Consider the following 24,476-nt stretch of genomic DNA (forward strand, 5'->3'; position numbering starts at 1 on the left):
GGTGGGCTGCAGAGCTGAACTTCTACCTTGTTCTGAGACCAGACGCAGGTTCATTATCAGTTCCTTGCATCCCACACCCTACATTTATGACCTGCTTGCCAGCATAGGTTTCTCAGGACTGAGCCCAACTCTACTCTCTTGAGTCCTTCTAAGACACAAGCCCTGACTCCATCCTCATGCCCTAGCTGGGTCCTACTGTCTCCACGAGACCTTCTTAATGCCAGGCAGCTCCAGGGCTGCCAGGGTGGCCAACTGTCACCTGCGTCTTGGCACCTGTCCATGACTCACCTGCTTACTGAGATGCCCACCCAGGAGCCCTGGTTTAGCCTCCCTATCTGGTTAACTGCTGGTCCTTGGGTTCCCAGGGTCTGATGGTCCACCTGCAGTGGCTTAGCTTCATCCCGAGGGCCTCATGGGGGGGGGGGGGTGTGCATGCACATGTGGGTGCGTGTCCCTGTCTCTAGTCGCCAGCCCTGTTCTAGGGACTCCCTAATGCCTATATGAGACAAAGATTTGCCTTTCCTCATATAAGCACAAAGCCCCAGTGTTGCCTGCCATGAGGGAAATTCCTTGCCAGTCTTTTCTAATTTGTGAATTGAGTTGAAGCTGGGTCTTCCCTCTCTTGTAGGCTAGGATACCAAGGGATAAAACTGGCCATACCTTCCGTGTTAATACAAGTAAATGTAGTCACAGTCTGTTGCCCATTCTTTTAAAGTCTCAGTGGGGAGTAGATATTTATCTTTTAGAAATAGATCTAATTTTTAAAGGAAAAGCTAATGTCATTTGGAGCCGAAATTGGTAAAATATTGATATCATTCTTAGTGATGGGTTTAAATAGTCTGGTTTCTATCATCCTGTTCAACCTTGGCTACCTCATCTACAAATTTCTCTTAGATGATAATTAAGGTCCTTCTCAATGCTGAGCCAGCTCTGGAGGGGGAGAGACACAGACAGAGGTCCACATCCAGGGGCTTTTCCTGCCAGGTGTCTGAGCAAGGCGGGCCCGGCCCCATCTGCCCACCTGACCACTTAGAATTTCTAAGTCCAGATGTGTTTTCTAAAAGCCCAGCTATGCTACTTCATCGTTACACTCCTATCTTAAAACAAGCGAGGGAATGGAAAGAGCTTTGAAATCTTCACCAAGATGCGGTTTATAAAACCAGGGTCGTGCAGAGCAGCATCAGTTAATCAGAATGCAATTTGCCACATTTCACTTCTGGAGTGAAGTGCTTTCTTGTGCTCTACCTTCCATAGCAGAGAAAGGGAAGTGAGCATTTTAGGAGGATTTTAATAGCATTACTCAAAACCGAAACGCAACGCGGATATTTAAAAATATGTATGTATAAGATTTAACTAGTGTCTACATAGCTCTCACCATGTGCCAGACACTATTCCGAAACTGCATGAGTATCAGCTCCTGCCATTCCCACGGGGATGCAGCGCCGTTGGCTCTCTTTCCCCATTCTACAGACTGGAGCATAGACAAGTTACGATCCTGCCCCAGATCGTGCAGAGGGAGGGTGGCTGCCCTCAGACGTAAGCCCAGGTGCGCTGCCTGGTCTGGGCTCAAGCTGCTGTGCCAGGCTGCTGCCCGAGCTGAGCTCCCGCCTCGGTGCCCTGCACTGTGCTGGCCTGATGAAGACTTCCCTGGGGGGTTCCAGTGGATCGGCTTCATTGCTGTGTTTTAGGGCGCAAGGTGAGGGAGCTCTGTCAACGCAGTTCATTAAATCCAATACAGTGTGGACTCAAGACAGGAGAGAAGCGCAAGGAAGATGCTGCTGTGGACGTGGCTCACCCCAGGGTCTTCCTGATGGGGAGCGTTCCACCTCTGGGTGTGCTGGGAGGGGTGTGGACCTTGTGGGGAAACAGCTTTGGCTGGAAGATGGCCTCTTGAGGATGGAGCCTCACCATCTAGGAACCTGCTCATTAGGCTCTGAACCTGCTCATTAGACTCTTGCCTTGGGGACACCATGGTGTGGAGGAAAAAGGATACATTGGGGGTCAGGCGGACCTGAGCTTGATTTACAAATCTGTCGCTGACCAGCTGAATGATCATGTCCAGGGTGAGCTTTAGATTTCTCATCGGTAAAATGGGGCAGGCTGTTCCTGCCTCTTAGCAACACTTGTTGAGATGAAATGGCCAAGGGCCTGGCACACAGTGGGCAGCTGCTCAGCCATGCCCCTCCCTTCACCAGGGTGTGCTACCCTGGACCTGCACAGATTCTCGGCACCTGTCTGGCCCACCAGGGCTCTTCCTCTTAGTAGCCAGATTCCTTGTGGCAAACACAGGAAAATGGTAGTCATTAGGCCCCTGGACTGCACTCTTTGAACCTCTGTCAAGTGGGGTTGAGAGGGCAGGAGCAGTGGGGAGAGAAAAAAAGGGAAACTTGTTATTTGTAAGGAAAAATTGACTTGATTTATGAGTTACTGGGGACAGTGGCTATAGAACAGCCAAATGTCATGCTCTCTGGAGTCCTTTTGATTGGCCACCCCCTCTCCATGCATGATGGCAGAGGATGTGCCGCTGCAGTGACATCTCAGCACAAGGGCACTAGGGCAAATGCATCTCAGGTCATCAGCCCCAAACAGAGACCAGGAAGCGTTGATCGGCTGTGGGGCCTGCGGACGATGTCAGCACCCATAGGCGACAGGCTGGCGTGGAGTCCTGGTGGGCGCAAGGCAAGAGCAGAGCGATTTAGCGACCATGGGTTCTTGGGAACAACCTGTGGGGATGGAGCCCCAGGCTCCTCTTTTGAGATGAATTCTGAATTACCTTCATGCTTTCTGAGCGGAACTGGCTCACCTCTGTGATTTTCCTATAGAAACAAGGCTGGCAATGAGGCATGAGTCTGGGAATGTTCAAGCTCACAGGCTCTCTTCAAGAAATATAGGGTACACTTGGGTGTCAGGGGACCTGCACTCTGAGTCTGGCTGGCCATCCACCGGTTAAGTCCCTGAACTTCTCTGAGCCTCAGAAAGATTGCTCTAGATCAGAGATCAGCAAACGTTTTTCTGTAAAGGGCCAAATAATAAGTATCGTGGCCTTTGTGGGTCATGCCATCTTGGTTGCCAACTACCAACTTGGCCTTTGTAGCGTGAAAGCAGTCCTAGGCAATATGTAAATCACGGTTCCAATGAAACTGTATTTACAAAAGCAGACACAGGCTGAACTTGGCCTAGGGGTCGTAGTTTGCCCCTCCTCCCCTTGCTCTAAATAATCTCTGAGACCAAGCTCTCAATCGCCTGCAGGCTGACCACTGAGCTTTAGTGGTTGGGGGTGTTGATGGGTGATGGGGCTGGAATCATCCTGGGGTCAGAGAAAGAGAGCCAGCAGTCCACCACGGTGACAGGGGAGGTGAAGTTGGTGGTAGAGGGCACCAGAAGGAAGGGCCCCGGGGCTGGGCAGGAGAGAGGAGAGGAAGCAGGTACCCTGGGGGCTGTGCTCACAGAGCTATGATCTGGAGCATGGGGGCTGCGCTCGTGCTCTTCACAGGAGCTCTGAGTGAGGCGTGCAGATGGATGGGGCTGGAATTCAACCGCACTCAGCTCACACATCCCTAGGCCCTCCTGGGGCTGTGGAGGGGGCACCGCTTGCTGGTTTGCACGAGGGCTCCTGCACATACTGCAGCAGGGCCTGCGGCCTTGAGCAAGCAGCGAGGCTGCCGTTCCAGGGCTGGGAGGGGAGAAGGGTCACACACACACATCGAGAAGGTGGGTGTGGCAGCGGGGCCCCTGAGAGCCCCTGCGTGGCTGTTGGCAAGTCACTTAACCTGGTCGGGCTCCCCTTTCCTCATCTACAAAGGGAAGGGTCAGAGGCACTGCTCTCCGAGGTTCCTTTCCACAAATGGGATTCTGTGATTTTACGACTGCCAGCTATTTCTGAACTCACCAGCCCGGCACAGAATGACTTGGAAGGAGACGGAATTCATCTCTCTTTCAATAAACACCGCCACCCGCTTGGTTGCTCCAATTTTTCACCAAGTGTCTTGTGCAGAGCTTTGGACTGCTGCCGTGGGGCTCATTCTGGGTCTGGCGGATGGTGGCGCCCCTCGTGCTCTGCTCCATTTCTTCTTTCAAGGCAGCGGTTCTCAGAGAGTCAACACCTGCCAGGGCCACATGGAGCGATGCCTGCCGTGTCCTGGCCTCCCCACTCAAGTGCCCATCTCGACCTGGATGCTGCTCAGCACTCCGAGGTCACGGAGCTGTCTCCACTTGGACCATCCGGGCCCACAGTGACTAATTGTCATCCAGTAGGTCTGCAGGCGGCGTTGGCCCAGCCGCCACGGCCGGCATGATTTGGGGGTGCCCAAACTCTTGCAGCCAGAAGAGAGGCGTCTGGAGGAACCCCCTTCGTGATCTTTCCTGGGTGCACAGTGGATGCCCCTTCTCTCCTCTCTGCCCACCCACATGTAGGAGGTTGACAATTTAAAAGAAAGGCTATAGCTCTCACTCACCACTTCATTTAAAAACCAGAGTCTAGCCTGGTGGGCCAAACAAATCCTTGTGGGATGACACCTCTGGCCCAGTCCATCCTTCACTTTTATCCTCTGTGGAAGATGAAAGGCCTTTTTTTCAGGGGCCTCCATAACCTGAAATCACTCTTAATTCTCATTGTGTTAGAAAGCCGGGTGGGTGTGAGGCCACAGGACGTGAAGGACTCTAAAAGGCCTGCATCCCCCAAGTTTGTTTATAATATTTCGACCTGGAAGCTGCTGAAAGAACCTTTTCTTCCAATCAAAGAGGCAACTTAATTGGCTACTGGAAATGGTCCAGAGGGGCCATTATCCTGGTGATGGGGTGACCACTTGGCAGCCCCTCGAACCTGCCCAAGCCCGTGCATCTCAGTGTCTGGGGCCTGGGCACAACACTGGAGAGGACAGGTCTAGAAAGACCCCCCCACCCAATCGGAGGAGTGCTTGTGGGAGCAGCCACAAGTGCTGGGTCTCTGTCATGGTGGGACACGGCTGAGCTTGTGCTGTGGCCCTCATTCCTCCGTGGGCGTTAGCTGGCAGGGCTTCCTCCACAACCCCTGGCACCTGCTCCTGAGTCTGCTGGGCAAAGGACCCCATGCATCTGGGGAACAATTCAGCCTCGTCCTGGGCATCTCCATGTGGACTCAGCGATCCACAGCTCCGACATGAAATCCCATGGTGTCAGGACAGTGGGGGTGCTGGGGAGACAGGTTCTACCTCCTTCTGAACTGGGCTATGGAGTTAAGAGCTGAAGATGGGGGAATTCCTGGGATCCCTCCAACTTCCACCCTGGGGACTGCTATCCCAGAAGCCCTTTTCCCTTTTCTCTTCACTCCACCCTCTGTTGGGCAAGGGCTGTGGCCTTGGATGCTTCCTGTTGTCCAAGCCCTTCCAGAGTCTACACCTTAGATAGGCAAATGTGGCAAATGTTTGAGTATGGGTGGAGCTCAACAGATTAGCTAACTCTGAGGTGCTGTGTCCAGGAATTCTCTTCCTTTAAGTCTGTCTTTCCTCCTTCTCCTTTCCATCATCTTCTGCTGGGCTGGTTTTCTCTGGTGTCATCTCCTCACCCCAGAGTATCTGTTCAGCCTCTGTCGGCCCTGGAGAAGTAAGGGCTTTCCTCCTTGGAGTCCTCTGCTTCATGTCAGGTTGCTCTTTCTCTCAGCAGCTGGGTCCACCTGGGTGGCATCCGGGGATGTGTCCCCTCAAAGTCCTTGAACTAGCTTCTCTGCTTCCATCTCGATTATACCATCTGAGGGCTCCCACCATCCAGTCCCACCCCTTGGCAGCGTCCTCTCCGTGAGCTGCGGACTTGAGAGAAGAAACCATGGGTTCCCCTCAGCATGGCAGGCAGCCTCCCTCCACCCACGTGGATCACTCTAGGAACTCCATCTCCTGCTCTAGTAGCCTCTTCAGATTTTCCTGTGCATTTTCTTGCATCCTTCCATCAGTTGGGGCCATACTCTTTTCATTTGAATGAATTGGGAGGTCAAGGGAGACTCATCTAAATGAATAAAAAAAAAATCTAAACTTTAGAATCTTGCGTAACAAGTTATATGATCTCTTTGTAGTAGGCCAAGGCCCTTGTAATGGCCTGTGAGACCCACAGGATCCGCGGCTGCCTTCCCACCTCCTTCCCCTGCTCACTCTGCTCCAGCCACAATGCCCTCCTTGCTGTTCTTTGAACATGTGGCCAGATGGCTCCCAGCTCAGGGTCTCTGCAGTGGCTGTTCCATGTGTCTCGAGTGTTCTTCTCCTAATCATGATAGCTACCTTCTCTGCTGCCCACTTCGGGTCCCTGCTTAAATGTTGTCCAGTTAATGAGTCCTTTCCTGTCCCCCTCCTTCAGGACTTCTCATTCCCTAACACTTTACTTCTCCAAAGCCCATGTCACCTCCTGACGGACTATACTACACATCTATCTTCACGTGTGTTTGGGGTGTGCGTGTGCAGATGTGTGTGTGTGTTGGATATTTATGACCCATCTCCTTCCACTATAATGTAAACTCCAAGAGGGCAGGATCTCCATCTGTTGTTTCTCCATGGCCGTATCCCAGCACCTGGAACAGTGTGCCTGGCAGGGAGGGACCTCAGCAAATGTTTGTTGATTGATATAAAGTAGATGAGGAGTTTCGGTGGGTCTCAGGAGAACGTGCGGGTGGCACGCTGAGAGAAACAGGGTGTGGGAGGAACAGAGGAACAGAGAGAATCTTGAATTAGCATATCAAAGTGGAAGCCCAGAGAGCTCTGGCCTGGGACAGCTTTTCCTTATTGTTGAAACAAGTCAGAGCCGGTGCTCTCTCCCAGGCCACACAGTGCGTCCCTAACAGCAGGGCCAAGCCTAGACCTCAGGACTGTTAGTCAGATCCTCCTTCTTCCACCTTGAACAATGTTTTCTTCTATCAGGGGGTTGTATCCATCCCCTGTGATCTCACTTAAAAGAATTAATTTGCTTAGCGAGCTTTTCAAGTGAGTAGGACAAAGGGACCTTTCAGTGGAGCCGGCGAAGCACCATGATTCACACCTGGTCAGATTTGATGAGGGTGTCTAAAGAAAACCCTTGGCCGAAGACGGAGACTTGAACATCTGATTGAAACATATTGAGCGAAGTTCCTGTGCAGGAAGCATATTTGATCACCAAGCTGGCGCTCATCTGGATTTTTCCACCCCGTCCCTCCAAATCACTTTGTGTCCCGGTTTACCCGGCCTCACCCTCCTCGTTAAAACATTGGGAGGTTAGTGAGGAAAAATCTACCCAGGGTATGAGCCTCAGCTGGGAAGGGTTAAAGACGGACCCTGGCTCGAGAGGCAGAGGAAGGGGCAGGGGCTTATTCACTCTGTGGAGCTACTGATAGTAAAAGGGGAAAATTAAGTCTTGCTTGTTCAGGTATGTGATTGAGAAAGGCCGTCAGCAGAGGGACGAGGAGCTTGTTAGAAATCACCAGGCCATTACAGCCGATCAACAGCTGCCTCTTGAATCGGGGAGGACATAGATACAATCTCAGGAAGGCGATAAAATTGAAAGGTTCCAGCGCGTCCTGGCAAACAAACAGAACCTCATACAAAGTCGATTTGGGTGAGCAGCCCCCCCCCATCATAATTATCGCGCCAGCCATGGGTGATGGGGCCTGAGGGCCCTCGGACACGGGGCCAGCGGCAGGGGTCGGAGGCCAAGATCCCTGGCCTCCCGTCGGGGTCACGAAGCTGCTGACTTTTTAAGACAAAGGAGAAGTCAGGGACCAGGAATGGCAACCTCTCAGTCTTAAGTTTTTAAAAGTTCCTGACAATCTACTTAAAAAAATGCTTCGTGTGCATGACAGCGGGCTCTCCTCTGGGAAGGGCTGGAGCTTTGCATCTGAGCGGCGGCTGCATGACCGTGACCGTGACTGTGACCAGGGCTGCCTTTCTCTTTCCTGTGCTCTTGTTCTGCTGTGAGGGGGCTGGGGGTGTGGGCACCAGTGGGAAGATAGATAGATATATATATAGACATTTCTTCTTGCAAAACAATGAGGGTGGGTGGGATCATTCACTCTGATGATGCTCTGAACCAAAGTTCCTTTGTGGGAAGCTGACTGACAAATCAAAGGGCAATGGGCCAAAACATGGTGGGACCATAGAGACCCGTTTCGTTGGCCCAGCCCTGCAGCCACCCAGCTGCTTGTGGCCTCACATAACCGGGGGGGGCCCAGGGTTGAGCCTGGCAGCAGGCTGGGCCGGGGGAGCCCACGCCGCAGGAGGGGTCCTGCTGCCTGTCCACCTGCCTTCCCGTCTCAAATCCCAGCGAGAGCCTGTCAGTTCAGGGCATTTCCTTCCATGGCCCCGGTGATGGCACTCTTCATGTGATAATTTGCAAGTAGTGAAGAGTTTTGCTAAACCTTTCATTTGGCTTTTAAAAATGTCATTAAGTATTTGCACACGATCTCAGAAATCAAAAGAAGGATGGAAGGGGAGAAAAGCATCCACAGAGAAGGCTGCGGAGGGATTTCCCCTCTTACTTTAATTGGCTTCCCTGTGCATGGTGGAGATCGCCTTGTAATGGAAGATGGATAGGATTTTGACCCTGCATGCCTTTGGATGGAGCCTAGGATGTATTTTCTCTTTCAGGAATTGCGTGCACGGCCCTTGGGGCTGTACTGAAGTGGCAGTGTCCTTGGGATGGAGAACAGGCAAAGGGCAGAGGGGTTCTAACAAGTTCCTCATTACTGAGAAGTAGTCATTGGTGAGGGCTTTTTTTTTTCTTTCTTTTTTTGATTTCTTTACTTATTTGAGAGAGAGAAGGAGAGAGCATGAGTGGGAGGGGCAGAGGGAGAGGGAGAGAGAATCTCAAGCAGACTCTGTGCTGAGCACAGAGTCAGACACGGGGCTTGATCTCACAACCATGAGATCATGACCTGAGCCAAGACCAAGTATAAGATGTTCCACTGATGAGCCACCCAGGTGCCCCAGATGGAGGCTTTGGACTGGCTGCTCCACCAGGGCCTGGCAGAAAAGGTGTGAGGAGAGATGGTATCTGTCTGGGAGTCAGAAAAGCAAGGCTGCGGTCCTTGGCCTGGTCCAGGTGACTTCCTTATGTCTGCCTCAGTTTCCTCTTCCTTCAGTGAGTGGTTTGGAGCAGGTGCTCAGGCAATCTAGAATGAGTGGAATGGGTGAGAGCCGTGGGTGGCCCAGTGGAGAATGTGGACGGTCTCAGTGTAGGCTGGTTCAATTTCCAGCTCCTTCAACGGCAAGCTGCTGCTAAGTGACCTTGGGAAGCCACTGAACCTTTGTAAGTCTCAATTTGTCACCCGTAAAGGGGGTTGAGGGACACTTATTCTGAAGAGTTGGGAGTACTAAATGAGCAGTGTGAATGTGGTGCAGGGCCTGGCACATGGTAGGCTCTTAACAAAATAAGGTTCCCTTCTCGTGTCCTTATTTCCTCGTTGTCCACATCTACGTTTTTCTCACTCACTGGCTGTACCAGTGTTGAGAATTGGAAAGTCAGATAAGGCAGTGGGGTGCAGTGGGGGACATCCTGGCATTCTACTCTCCGCTCTCTTGGGGGATTGCTGTAAGTCACAGCCACTTGATGAAGGTTTGCTTTGTCTGTAAGCCCATTCTGGAAGACACCGCCCGTTATAGGCAATGACCCTGAAATACATGATCTCAGATTTTAGTACAGGAAAAATGAAGTCCTCCTTGATGTTAGACTACTATAGAACAGATCATATTTCCCCTTTTGGCCTTGGCTGTCAGAAAACTCAATTAAATTTTGTGCTTAGGAGCTATAATACTTGAAATACTTGTGTTACCTAACCTCTCTCACACATCCTTCAAGGAAATCTTCTCTGACTCCCCAAGTCTGGGAAATAGGCCCCACTCCATTGCTTCTGGTATTCATGCTTGCCTCAGACAGGACACTGTCAGGCTGACCTTCTTGCTCCCTTTCTCTCAACACACACACACACACACGTACACGCACACACATGCACGTACAGCACACTCAACACATCCATGCACACACGTGCATGCCCACACACATACATGTTGGTGTACATGCACACACATAGGCTCCCCCCTACCCCCAGCTGTAAGTTCTTTGAGGCTGGAGTATGTCTTTCAGCTCAATACCTCAGCACAGAACACCTGGCATCTGGAATCTATGAAATACTCAATTAACGCTCATCGACTAAAGGTGAATGGCTGAACAAGTGGTTTATATAAAATATTTTAGTTCAGGTGTCAGATATAATGATCTTTTCTATTCAATGGGGCTTGATCTTTTACATTTTGATCTTTTACAATTATTGTATACCTTTTATTATAAACACAACTCTAAGGCTTTTGGAATTATGTGGGGTTAGGGATGTGAACAAGGGAACAAATAACTAAGTTTCTCAGCCACAACACCTTCTGTGCCAACTCCAGCCAGCAAGCCCCTTGTGCAACAGACCACAGACTTTGGAATAGAGCAGGACATGCATTTTCTTGGCTCTGTCACTTAACTGCTGTGTGTCCTCGGGCAAGTGGCTCTGCCTCTCTGACCTTCTGTCTTATTTATGAAAATGGAGGTAAAGAAGTTTCCTTCATAGGGAAGTGGGAGACTAAATAGACCCCATAAGTGAAATGTGTCTCTTTGTTCCCTAACAAGTGCTCAGCAAATGTTTATGATGAGTGAAAGAGTCCAGCGCAGTGGTGTGATGTGCCTTACATGTCCTGCCATCCTAACTTCACCTGAAGCTCCCAAAGGCCAGGTACTTTGCTTGATGCTCCTTTTGTGTAATCTTGACTGCCTGGCTGGACACACTGGCTCTGCAAGTCCCCGAATAAGCTTCTGAACAGCATTAGAGACACTGTCCAGACAACTATTGGTCTGGTTCATGGACTTGTAACACGTGGACCTGGAAGGGGCCCTTAAGGTCAGGATCTGCCTCTCATTTTATGTGGGAAATGGGGGCCCAGACAGGCACCATGGTGGCTCCAGGCCACACAGCTGGGTGGGCGGCCAGGCCCAGACCCTGGGCTCCTGACATCAGGCAAGAACACCTTCCCTCCCCTCTGTTGTGCCCTGGCTGGGACGGACTGAACCTGGCCTGGGACAGTGGCTCTCCAGGGCACTGTCCTGAAGCCACAGTAATTACCCATGGTGTAGGCTTGGAGCTTTATGTTTCCAAAGAACTATTTCACAGCCATGATCTCATTTCATCCTCGCAGGGACTATGTGAAGCAGGCCGGCAGGCATTTTCATCTGGATTCTCTGTGAGAAGCTTAAGGCCCTGAGAGGTCAAGTGATGGGGTGACGATCCCTCAGCCAGCTCGTGGCCCAGTTGGAATAGAAAGAGCAGCTGGGACCCTGGTTCAGAGCTCTTTGCCCTGTGCCTGGTAGGAGTGTCTCCAGGGGCTACTGTGTAGCCGTTGGCACGGTCTCTGAAGTTCACTCTGAAGAAGGTCGGAGACTAGATCCCAACCAGTCCAGCCTACAGAAGCTGAGAGGGCCTGGCCTCTTGGGAAGGCCACCTCTGCCCGTGGCCTACACAGGATGGTGGCGTCAGGGGAGGACAGGGGGCTTAGCTTTGAAGGCCTTGATTTGTCTCTGCGGTGGATTCAAAGTCCAATGCTCTGACTGGCAGTGTTGCCAAAGACAGTATTAATGTGGTAAGGGTCGGGGGGAAGGCTGCATGTGGAGTAAAGGCCCTGCAGTTTGCCTCTGAAGCTGTATCATGTAGACACAGATGCCTCTGTTCAGACCGGCCACCCAAGACACACGCACGGATTGGCATTTAGTAACTTTCCAAATTCGAATTGCAGTTTAAAATTAAATCCACATTTAAGGGCTTTTAAAGCATAGCCTATTTATTCAGTGGCTCTTTATGAAGCCCTCACCAATTTATAATCTATGCGGTAACTCACTCCACATTGCTGAGAGCTGGGTGTTAACCCTTACCTAGAAGAATCTTCTCTCTCCCCAGACAGAGCCAGTCTCAGTAACCGGAGCCTGTAAGATGATGGAGGGCCAGGGATTGCTGGTCACTCATGAGGCAGATGGGCACTTGCTAGGGGGAGGTGATCTGTTTGCACCCTCCTCCTCGGCTTGATGACCTGCTTCTTCTCCTGGTCGACTGGAAATCCCTGCAGGCCTGGAGCCTGAGATGCAGAAAAATTTATTCATTCAACATCATTTATCTAGAGCCTACTAGATGCTGACCATGGAGGAGCCCAAGGAGGACATGCCTTAAAAAGTCCCTGTGGGCCAGCCAGCAGGGTGGGCTTCCCTTCCGCATGCATGGGTACTGGTGCCATCAACTTTCCCCTAGCTCCTTCTCCACGCCTTCCCGGGGAATGCAGAAAGACGTAGCAGCCCCCCAGGGAGATCCCCAGGCCTCAGCATAGCTTCTTTTGGTGGGCAGGCTGTTCTCTGAAGCTTTTCAATTAAGTCTGTCCTAGGGAAGAAAATCCTTCCTGATACTTGGGCTAATGCAAGCAACTTTCTCTGCAATATCCTTCTGGAGAACGACTTGGGCCTTAGGGGGTGTTTCTTCCACTTCTGTTGGGGACCATTTGTGCTAATAATTTGCAGTCTCAGTTACATAACCGGGCCTTTGTCAGCGGTTTTCCGACGGGACCTTATGTGAAGTTGGGGTTTGCTGTTCAGCAAGCATTTCTAAGGAATGTTCCAGAAAGCCCATGGTGCTGTGATTGTGTCCTGCTGGGCTTCTTGTGCCCCCTGGGGCTCCAGCTCAGGTTTCTGAACTTTTGTGGTGCCCCCTGTCAGCAGCAGAGGCAGCTGCTCCTGAGCACACTCCATTCCCCAACCCCTCCAAGTGCATCTCACTGGCTGGTCCCACCACACCTAATTCAGGGGGAGCAGGGCAGGTATTGCAAGGGATAGAGTGTGGCAGAAGGACCTCTCCTGCAGGAAATGTGAGTCCAAGCCAGCCCCACACCTTCTTGTTAAATGTAAAGCTCAAACTTCAGACCTCATTAAGTAAGATCTCATTAATGGCAACGATAGTAACTAACATTAATTGAATGCCTTTTAGGCATTTCACATGTGTTATCTTATTTAATCCTATTCATGTTCCTATGAGGAGTCAGTTTCATTTTCTCTATTTTATGATCATGGAAACTGAGGCTAACAGAGGTTTAATACCCTGTCTAAGGTCACTTAGTTTGTGGTAAGTGATGGTGGCAGATGGCTGGGATTTGAACCTTCTGCTTATTGCTTTGCTAGCCTGTCCACTGGTGCACACACATACTGGATGTGTCTATAAATCCAGTTCTGAAATACAAGCGAAGTCCTTGCCCTGGAGAAGCTCAGAGTCTAATGGGGGAGGCCTTCCTTGAAGCACGCCATGTGGGCACAGCCCAGGGGAAAGTGCTCAGGAGAAGGCAGGCAGAGCACACAGCACCGGAGGGCTCCTCAAGGGTAGGCTAAACATTAGCAACAGTTGGCACACAGAAAAGACTCTGCCTTTGTGGAAGCGGTGGGGTGCTTGTGCTGAGCCTGGAAGAGTGGGCAAGAGATGCCAGGCAGCCACGGGGAAAAGGAACAGCATGTGCGGATGCCCAGAGGAGCTAGCACTGCTGCTGAGCACCTTGACTTGTTGGGTGTGGCTGGAATATGCCCGGCCCAGGACCAACGACAGGCTCATTTGTCTGGAGGAAGTCTCGTATGGGTGGAGAGAAGGGCCTAACTGGAAAAGTTCATGGATCTCAGCGTCATGCCGAGGCTCATCTCTGCTATCCATCAATGCCTTTCTCTTTCACTTTTAAAACTTAAACCCCATTTTTCATATGGTCGCCTTTGGCATCATGCTGTAGGATCTTACCCCCTGCATTAAGCAGTTGCAAGCTGCTGAACCCAGCTACATGTTCTGGGGTGTCTGGGAATCTCCCTCTCCATGCAAAACCTCCTTCCTAGTCTTAGCACGTGGGAAGCACCTACTAAACTCGTAACTTGCCTTCCTCGGTTCTCCTCATTCCCACCAACCACTACCGTGACACCAAGCAGTCCCAATTCTAAATTGGATTTTCAGGAGATTATGAAATTAGTGTGTCCAACTAAACTTCTTCAATGCCTCTTATGTCCTCTCTGAAAATCTCAAGTGATAGGAGAAAATTAGGAACAGTTGGGATGAACGTTGGCCATAAACACTACAATAGCGGGTGGCGGGTGTGTGGGTGAGATCAATTCAGGCTTCACACTCACCATACTTATCATCTCATCCCACACCAGCCTCCAGACCCTGAAGCTGGAACTCATTCTCTCTTTACCCAGCCCCACCCGTGTTCTTGGATAGGAAGAGTCCATATCATGAAAAGGCCAGTACTCCCTGGGTTGATGGATACATTTAATATGATTCCAACAACATACCAATGGGTTTTGTTTTCCCCCTGGAACTAGACAGAGTATTTTAAAGTTTATATGGAAATTTAAACAAGCAAAAACCTGGGATTATAGAAATAACTTAAAAAAAAAAAAAAAAAAGAGCAGTGAGTGGAGACTAGCCTTACCAGGCAACTTGCAAACACTATATAGCCTCAGTAATTAGAGTAGTGTGGCAGTTGGTATAGAAAAATAGGCCAAAGGGACAGAATGCTCCCAAGATAGGCCCAGAACATATATAAGAAATTATTAAATGGTACAGCATCCCAAATCAATATGCTAAAGATCAATTTTCAATAAAAGATGTGAGGACCGCAAAATAGCCATTTTTGGAAAAGATAAATTTGGTTCTGTGCTTCATGCCATGCACTGGGAAAATCTTCAGGTGGAATGAAGATTTAAATGTTAAATACACACATATAAAAATCCCATAAGGGACCATGGAGATCACCTTTGACGAAGACAGACTTCCTAACTGTGATTCAAAATCTAGATACCCAGGAAAAGATGAGTAAATTTGACTATGTAAAATTTAAAAAGTTTATGCATGCCCAAAACACCATGAGTAGAGTCAAAAGGCAAATGACCAACCGAGAAAAAAGTATTTGCAGCACATATCACAAAGAGCTAATCCTTCTAACATGAAAAGATTTAGAAATCAAGAAGATCCATAACCCAGCAGAACAATGGACAAGGGATATGAACACTGAGTTCACAAAACAGAAATGCAAATGGTCCTTTCCCCTTCTAACAGATGCGCACTCTGTTCATAAAGGGAGGCACGCAAATGAAAATGACGCGGAGAGATACCAGTTCTCACCTCTCAGCTCTGGCAAAAATCCCAAATCTCGACGAGACACAGTGCCGGCTAAATTGTGGGGAAGCACCCATCCTCCACCATCGCTGGCAGCGTGTCGAGAGTAGTGTTTCCCTGGGTGAGACACCAGGGATGTCTCCCCACATCACAAATGCACCCACCCTTCCTCCCAGTCGTCCCACTCATGGGGGTCTGTCCTACAGATACAGCTGCACAGGTGTGATGTCACATATGGACAAAGCCATTCAGGATGCCAGCGCTGCTGAAAGCAGAACCTGGGAACACTCCCATGTCTGGCAGCAGGGGAAGAGATAAGCATATTATGGTACATCCACCCAGTGGAAAATTGCAGCGGTGAGAAAGAAAGAGGGAAATCTCTATGTAGGGGTGTGTGGAGAGCTCCGGGATATTTTGTGAAGTGAAGAAAGCTAGGTAGAGAATATGTAAACAGTATCATATCTTTTGTGGAAAAGTGGGAAGAAATAAGAATATATGTATTCTTTTGTGTTTATATTTGCATGGAGAAACATTGGGAGGATAATAAGGAGTTGATCAAAGGGTTCTCTGTGGCGGGGAGCAGGGGAGGTACGGAGCAAGGCTTCTCTGGGTTTCTTTTTTTACTTAGTTTGGGCTTTTGATGAGTACATTTTTTTTATCTGACTTGTCCTGGAAGTCTGTATGTTCTAATCCAGCTTAATCATAAGAATCACTTGGGTCACTTGTGAACATTAATCCAGATCCAGGCCCCTGTCTGTCATGGGCCCTGGGAATACGTGTTTCCCCACAAGCACCAGGTTACCCTGCGAGGGGAGCTAGGCAAGTGCGGAAGCCCCTCCGTGGCCACAGGCGCCAGGCAGACAAGACCGACCCTGTGTCATGCCCCAGGTCCTGAAAACCCAGGGTCCGATCGGATGGGCACGGAAATCTCGCTCCTTCCCCTGGGGACCCTGCTCTGCTCCCCCATCGAGCCGGTCCTCCCATCCTGCAGAGAAGCCCCACCGTTACATGCCTTTCTCCGGCAATCAAATGCACGTTGGATTTCATTTTCCACAGCTTGCATTATGAAAATGACATAGATTTGTTTTTGTTTTTAAATATGAAATATTATGCTCTTGAAGATACTTTTTCAAACTATGCCCACCCTGGCCCATTCCCCGGGGAATTCTGAAAACTCCAATGGACACACCTATCCACCGACCCAGCAATGTCCCTCTCCTACCCTCAAGGATGGAAGATGCTTAAAGTCATCCCTCTGATCCTTCCTCTCCCTCCAGGAAGCACTGCCTCCACTTCTGTGGAGAGGATAATGCAGAGGGAGCCGCTAGTCCTGAGAGGCGGGCAGTGGGTCGCTGTGGCAGCCCGGTGGCCCTGGGGGTGTCTCTTGGCACCAGGCCATCTCGCCTTTCTCTCCTTCTCAAGCTCTCCTCCCTGTCCCACAGACTGTGTATCTCCAGGGCCATGTGTTCCCACAGGCCTTGTTCCCATGGGCCAAGTGTCCCACAGGCAGGTCACCTCTGCTGCCTCACCTTCTGGCTGACATAAGCTCCCCCCACTTAAAGTTTTTTTTTTTTTTTTTAAGATTTTATTTATTTATTCATGAGAAGCACAGAGAGAGGCAGAGACATAGGCAGAGAGAGGAGAAGTAGGCTCCATGCAGGAGCCTGATGTGGGACTCGATTCTGGAACTCTGGGATCATGTCCTGAGCCGAAGGCAGACGCTCAACCACTGAACCACCCAGGCGTCCCTAAAGGGTTTTTATAATTAATTAATTAAGTAAGTTTTTAGAGAGAGAGAGCACATGAGCAGGAAGTGGGGGGGCAGAGGGGGAGGGAGAGAGAGACTCCTTAAGCAGTCTCCATGCCATGCGTGAAGCCCAATGTGGGACTCAATCTTATGACCCTAAGATCATGAGCTGAGCTGAAATTAAGAGTTGGACGCTTAACTGACTGAGCCACCCAGGCACCCCCATTTTTAAGGGTTTTGTTGGTGATCTTCATGGGGGAGCAGCAAGGAGTAACCCAAGCCATGACCATGAGGGAGTACAGAGGCTGGGGAAACGACATGACCATGGTTTGGGCCCCAGGCATCAGTTTCAAGGCCCTCTCTGGGATGCACTCTGGAAGTTAGGGAGTTGTTTCTGGAGACTCCATGCCAGGCATCAGCCCTTTAAGCCTGTCGGCTGCAGAGAACATGCCAAGGGGACCCGGAGGGTCTCTGGCTGAGCGGTGTCCAGCAAGGGCTCTCTGTGGGCCCAGAGCCAAAGGGGCAAGACACGGAAAGGAACATGGGCTTTGAGCTGCCTGGCCCTTTGCCCCACCCTCTCTTGGCTGCTCTTGCAACTTGATTGTTTTTGTGTTTTTGTGTGTGGGTTTTGTTTTTGCTTTTGGTTTGTTGTTGTTGTGTTTTTCTTTTCTTTCTTTTTCTTTCTTTCTTTTTTTCTTGTATCAGGAGGAAAAAGTCTGTTTCCTTCCTGTCTCTCTCTGAAGTCCCTAAGGACTCATGAGAGTATGTCCTGGAAAAACTTGGGCTTTCCAAAATGTGCTAACAACAAGGAATTGTGAGCCAGAGATTACACCCGCCAAACCCGGCCTGTGGTAGGCGTTGGGAGTGCCGTTCTGGCAAGGGCAGCTCCCCCTCTCACCAGCACCCTACCCTGCTTGGATTCCACCTGTGACCCCTGCACCCCATTAGCAGAACATCTTCTTGGAGGAGGGCCATGCCCCTTCTCCTCTGCAGGACTCAGTTCCCTCCCCAGTGAAATGGGGGAGCTGCTCTAGGCCCCTCTCCAGAGCCCCTGCCAACTGGTGTTCCTGCCTAGCACCTGCCCTCCCCTGGCACGTCTCTGCAGCAAACCTTTGCGGTAAAAGGAAGCCCCTTTGGGAGGCAGCATCTCTCAGCCCCTTGCCCTGGGGGACAGAGCAGCTTTCACTGGCCTTCCTACAGTGGCCAGAGCCAGGCATGGACCGGCAGGCTCAAAGAAGCAGCTCCCTGACACGGTGGGCCAGCTGTCCCCAGGCTGACAGTCCCGGCATGCTGAAGGCGGGGTGGCCCAGCTGCCCACCCACCTCCCCCTGGTCTGTTCTCAGTGTGGCTTTGAACCTTCTGCACTAAGGGAGGATCCACGATGTGTCGAACTTCAATCCCCTGGAAGCAGACACTTTGCTCCACTCTTCTCTTCACATTTTGCTGAATTTCAGGCTCCATTTCCTGCCGTCCCTCTCACTCTCCCTTGACTGATGGAGAGCAGCCCGTTCTCCCAGGTTCTGGAGCCAAAGCATTACATGCAAGCTGATGACCCCAGCGTGGTCATCCGGGGGCCAGGGAGGGAAGTCTGGAGAAGCTTCAGACACCGGAGCTCTTAGGAACATTCTCGTTTTTATGGGCTCGGAGGGCTCTGACAGAAACAGACGGACTGGCACGTGTGCAAGGTGTTTGGCGGGAACTGCTGCCCGCAGAGATGATTTTGTGGCAGCCAAGGATGTCTTTGGCGGGGTCCTACTCTCCTTTGTGTAGCCCTCCCAACCTCTTAGGGTGTCTTCTCTCTTGCGACCCTGTCCCTTCGCTCACGTTGGCTGCGAGGGAACTGAGTCCTGCAGAGGAGAAGGGGCATGGCCCTCCTCCAAGATGTTCTGCTAACGGCCTGCTGTTTCCTGAGGTCCCGGCCACAGAGCTCTGCTCCCCGTGTCTTGTGGAACTCGGGTGGGCGCCCGTCCCTCTGTGCTGAGCACCCTGGAGATGTGGCGGCCCTGCCCTTGAGGATGGTCAACGGAGCCATGAGCGCTGCCTGGCCCGCACCCAGTCCACCCAGTTCAGCAAAGGCTACTCATTCTTTCCCTTCCTCCGAGCTCATCCTTCTCCAGCATCCTGATGTTTCCAGGAGAGCAGATAAAAGGCAAAAGTTCATGCCAAGACACGAATCCCCACTAGTTCTCCCTGGGGTTCCTTCCACCTCCCACAATTGCATGCCCTGTGGGGGTGGGAGGACCTTTCCTCGTGGCTCTTGGCTCCTCTCCTCTCCAAGTCCTCAACCTGCACCTTCCCGTTGAAAAGCGGCCAGAATCTCATGTCCATGATCCACATGTGGTGTGCATGCACGCGCATGTGTGTTTGAACACTATTTTTGGAAGGAGGCCGGTGCTGGGAGTCCAGAAACCTGGCTTGAGATTGCTGTTAATTAGCTTCGTGACCTGGGGTGATTCATCACACCTCTCTGGACCTCACTGTTTTTACAAAAGAAGGTAATGCTGTCTGCCCTGTTGACTCGCTGCAGAGTAATCCTGGGAGAGGTTTGGAGGGTGTCTGTAGAGGTTTCATCAATGCTTGACAAGGTGCCTTCTGCAAACTAGGGATCAGCCCTGCTCATCCCGGCGTGCTCAGCATTACCGGTCTCGCACCATTTGGCAGCCTGGAACTGCTCAGGAGCTGGGGTTCCCTCCGCCCACAATCCCGTGGACACCCACTCTGTGAATGCTTCTCTGAGTGCTTTCCTGGCTGCAGTGAATTTCCAAGGCCCACCCTGATGGGGGTGGCCCTGGGGGTTTGGGAGCTGCTTCCCCCAGTGCCAGGAACCGCGCCTCCTCGAGCCCTTGCTCCGGGCTCTTGGTCCATGACTGGAGAGGACAGGAGTATAAGGCTCACTCCGGGGCCTCACCATCAGGACGGCTGGGATGTGTAATGAACCCCGAGGGACCTGCTGAGGTTACCTTCCTGGGCCTGAAGCTGCACTCACCCTGGCTCCGTCTTCCTTACAGATTTCTCCTGGGAGCGCACCCTTGGGAAGTCACTCCCACGTGAATCCTGGCTCCGGATACTAGGGTCCGTTTCTAGGGAGCTTGACCTAGGGGAAAACTTTCTGGAGATAATGAGCCGTTATATTTTAGCAGGGAAGGAAGAGTAAAGAGGAAGAAGTGGCTGAATAGTTATTAAGCACCAAGTGTGTGCCAGGCACCATGTTAAGTGTCTAATATGTCATTTGATCCTCAAAAAAAAAAAATCTGTGTTATTGCTATACTTTCCATTTTAGAGTTGGAGAAACAGAAGGTCAGAGAGTTTAATACTCACCCAGATAACAAAGTTAGCAAGTGGCACTTGAACTCAGATTTCACACTTTCTCTGCTTCATTCTGTTGCCTCCCTGCTATGCCATGATTTGGGGGTGTGTGTGGCTGGGGCTGACTTTGGGGGGCATCTGTGAGCAAGGCATCTCCTTGGGCTAGACTGGGCCTGAGTGTAGCCCCCACAGTCATTTCTTTTAATGTGGACAATCTTGGGAACCTTTTGATTCTCTTCTAGAGAGCAATGTGTGTGTGTCCGTGTGTGTTTGTGTGTGGGTGCATGCACACGTGTTCACACGTGAGCATGTGTGCACATGTATGCATGTGCATGTGTGCGTGTTTACAGAGGTTGGGGCTGGGGAGGAGGGCGTCCTTTTACCTTGGTAATGAGATTAATTATCAGCTGCCTTTCAAGGGCTTTGAGGGTGACAAACTGACTTCCCAAGCTGGTCTCTAATCTCATCTGTCATAACCTCCTCTAATACCAATCAGATGCCTTTTGTCTCTCCATCTTCACTCTACATGGTGAGTTCTCTGTCTCAACCAGGCGCTGACACCCTGCTACACCTCCTGCCAGTGGGAGGCAGATGCTACCTTTTCTCCTTGCCCTTTGTCAAGAAAGAAGATAGGATGTCCTCCTAGGGTGCAGAACAAATGATGAACAAAAAGCTATGTGACCTTGAGCCAGTCTGCCCGTCTGCTTTCTGGGCCTCTGTTTACTCATCTGTAAAACGGTTATAATGACACCTGCTTGGCCTTCTTGATGGAGTTGGTTGAGGAAAGAGTGAGAGAGCAGCCAGGGAGACAGCGCAAAGAAAGTCGGTACCTCTGCCTTCCGGCGCCAGTGTGAGAGCGCTGGGCCCTCCCTGGAGCCACCCGTGGGGTGGGAGTTAGACTCCATGCTGTAGGGGTGGATCCTCCACAGGGCAGGGCACCCCCAGCTGCTCTGCAGTCTTGTCCACAGCTTGAGTGTCCCCTGCCCGAACAGGCCTGTAAATTGCCTGGGCTGAATTCTGCACACACCTCGGTGGAAGGGGAATTATTTGTCAGATATACAGTGTCTGCGAGAAGGGCCTCTTATGAGTCAGTGTTCAAATATGTTACCGGCTCAATAAACAGAGGTTTGTTGTAAATTAAGGGAAGGAAGCAAGGTGCCAGCAACAGCCCTTGTTCATCTACTGCTTTCTATTAGCAACACTTTCCCCTTAAGTAGTGCATAATTCCCCGGGAGCTGCTGGGCAGGCAGCTTAGCAGGGGGGAGGTAATTACATTGCAGTTGTTAGGTAGTTAGACCTACACAATAAGTTCAAAAGAGGAATGGGGCAGCCCCTGGGGGGCTTGGCTGGGCTCCCCAGACAGGAACATGGGTTGCCCGACATCCTTTGAGCAAAATTTGGGCTGGGGTGGTGAGGGGCAGTATAGGCTAGTGGGGGCAGGAGCAGCCGGGGCAGGGTGCTGATCTGGAAGGCAGGGCTCCGACTCTCATCACCAGAACAAGGTGGGGTTGCTAGGTTGTGCTGGTTGATTGGCAGGCTATGGGCAAGATGTAGCTGTTGCTGGCAGAGACAGTGGGTTGGCACCAGGACTGCCAAGACACAGGGTTCAACCTGGATGAATGAGGCCTGCTGGGAGTATGGAGTGGTCTAAGGAAAGGAACACTGTGGGGTGAGGGGAACCCAGGTGAAAATCCAACCAGGCTGTGGTTGCCTCAGAGGGAACTCTCCAGGGAACTGGCTGGCTGGTGAGTCTCACCCCTGGGAGCATTTTCTGGCATGTGCCACTCTTCAGCTCTTTCTGGGCAGTCCCTCTAGGTCCCCTTTCCACTCACAGCCCCAGATTCTGAGCCAATCCCGCCTGAGGCAGGAGGACTTAAGTATTCCAAGCTGCCCTCTCCCTTCCCTGCTCCCTAGCCACATGGGATGCCTCACGTTAGGCATCCTTGGCTTCTGAAATGTATGTCAAACCCATGTGGAGCCTGGGTCCTTGACATAGCTGCCCATGCAAGTGTACACTGAGATGTCACCATCTTGGCTGTCCCTAGGCAGCCACCTGCTCCCTTTCAGACGTGCCCACGCACATGATCCTGGAGTCCCGGGATTGAGTCCCGCGTTGGGATCCCGGCATGGAGCCTGCTTGTCCCTCTGCCTGTGTCTCTGCCTCTCTCTCTCTCTCTCTCTCCCTCTCTCTGTCTATCATGAATAAATAAATAAAAAAATCGTAAAAAAAAAGGCACTTGGGTACAGCAGTGGACAAAACAGACGCAGTCCAGGTCCAGCAAGGAAATGCTACAATGGAATCAGATTTCCTGGAGAAGGAATGAGAAAGGCAGGGAGAGCCTTCACACTGTGATGCAGGCCAGATAACCTGCAGACAGAGAGCGGGAAGGAAGGAGGCTTGAAGCAAATTATAGGACTGGTTTGGCCTGGCTGGTGGGGAGTCTTTGAACCAGATTTCTCCATCGGAGCCTTCTTGCATTTTGCTGGATTGGGCCTGCCTTAATACCTGCTGTGCTCAGCTACTGGTTAGGAGCAGCCTCTGAGGAGTATGGCCTCAACATGAGCTTGTGGTGGATCCCAGAGGGCAGAGCTCAGACTGTTGATCAGTTCCACTTCTCATGACAGAAATCTGAATAGCACATTTTTATGGCCACAATAGACAAAAGTTCTTATTCTCAGAGGATGAAGGAAGACAGAGTACTTCGTAAACAATAAATGAACGATACAAGTCTGTGACTATTATGCAGAAAGGGGGTAGTATGAAGGAGATTGAAAGTGCCGGGTGGGCATAGTTACAGCCTAAGTAAGATGGGCAGGTCACGTCTCCTTCTCAAGCCCTGAAGGCAATTCCTGAAGAAAGTGAGGTAGTAGTTGGGTGGATATGTGAAGAAAAGTGTTCTTTGAAGAGGGAAGAGTCAGTGAAAAGACCCTGAGTTAGGAGCATACCTGGTATGTGTGAAGAACAGTAAGGAAGTCAACATGTACAGAATGAAGTGAGCCAAGAGAAGATTGATAGAAGAGGGTGTTTGAGATGGGTGGGTCTATAGACCACTATAAGGATGTGGCTTTACTCTGAATGGTATGAAGAGACTTTGGAGGATTTGAGGAGGGGAGTGACAATGCTCTTACCTCTTAAAAGGATCGGTCTGTCTCTGTGTTGAGAGTAGGCTCCATACAGCCAAGATAGGAGAGTGGAGACCGGTTGGGAAGTGATGACATTAATTCAGATGATAGACAACGGTGACTTGGAACAGGGTGGTGTCAGTGGGTGAGAAGTAAGGCATCAGGTTCTGGATATATTTTGAAGGGAGAACCAATGGGATAGCCTGATGAATTGGTAAGAGAAAGAGAGGACTCAAGGATGTTGCCATTGTTGGCATGAATAACTAGAGGAACCTGGTGCCAGAACCATAAAAACAGAATGTAGAGCTTTCAGCCTAGCAGAGGAAAATTTACCTATCCAGCAGGAAAGAGGAAGGAGGGAAGAAAGAGTAAGGAAAATAGAAAAGGTGAGATAAAATAGCAAACAGAATCCTGAATATCACATCCATTTACAATGGTATAGATGGATTCAACTCAAAATCCAAAATAAAGAGACTCTTAAATTGGATTGAAAAACACAGGATTTAGAAACATACTTTTTACAAGAGACACAACAAGAAGATGGAAATAAATGTGAAGAAGAAGACATAGTAAGCAAATATGAACAAAAGAAAATTTATGAGAAAATAAAAACAGGAACACTCAGGAAGGAATAAAAGATCATAAAACTGTAACAATCATGAAAAGCGTATCTCCATCTACAATATCCTCCAATGTATATGGGTACTTACACACATGCACACACATATAAAAATAGCTGCAGTAACACAGGGAAAAATAGATAAATCAACATTTTAGTTGAATATTTTAACATATTTCTCCTGTAAGTGGATAGAGCAGACAGACAAAATTTGTTAAATTACAGAAGCGTGACACAATTTATTATTCAGCTTCCGCTTAAATATGTGTGTCTAGTCACACCCATATATAACTACTTAACAAACAGAAAATGCACATTATTTTGATTATATGTAGAACATTCACATTCACCATAAATCAGGGCACAGAGGCAACTTCAGTAAATTCCAAAAGGACATCATACAGATAATGTTCTCTGACCATAATATGATGAAACTCAAAATCAGTTAAAAACCCCAAAATATGTATGTATGGAAACTAAAAAATGGCATCTTGAAAAAGTCTGTAGGTTAAAGAAGAAATGATAAAGACAGC

The 24,476-nt window shown here is 50.3% G+C and overlaps 1 pseudogene; it reads right to left on the reverse strand.

Moving 5' to 3' along the window:
* Positions 1-3,264: 3,264 nt before the first annotated feature.
* LOC140616372 (putative elongation factor 1-alpha-like 3) overlaps positions 3,265-24,476 on the reverse strand; it is a 98,800-nt pseudogene continuing 77,588 nt past the window's right edge.

Source organism: Canis lupus, chromosome 24 (genome assembly GCF_048164855.1).
Source record: "Canis lupus baileyi chromosome 24, mCanLup2.hap1, whole genome shotgun sequence".
Classification (NCBI taxonomy): domain Eukaryota; kingdom Metazoa; phylum Chordata; class Mammalia; order Carnivora; family Canidae; genus Canis; species Canis lupus.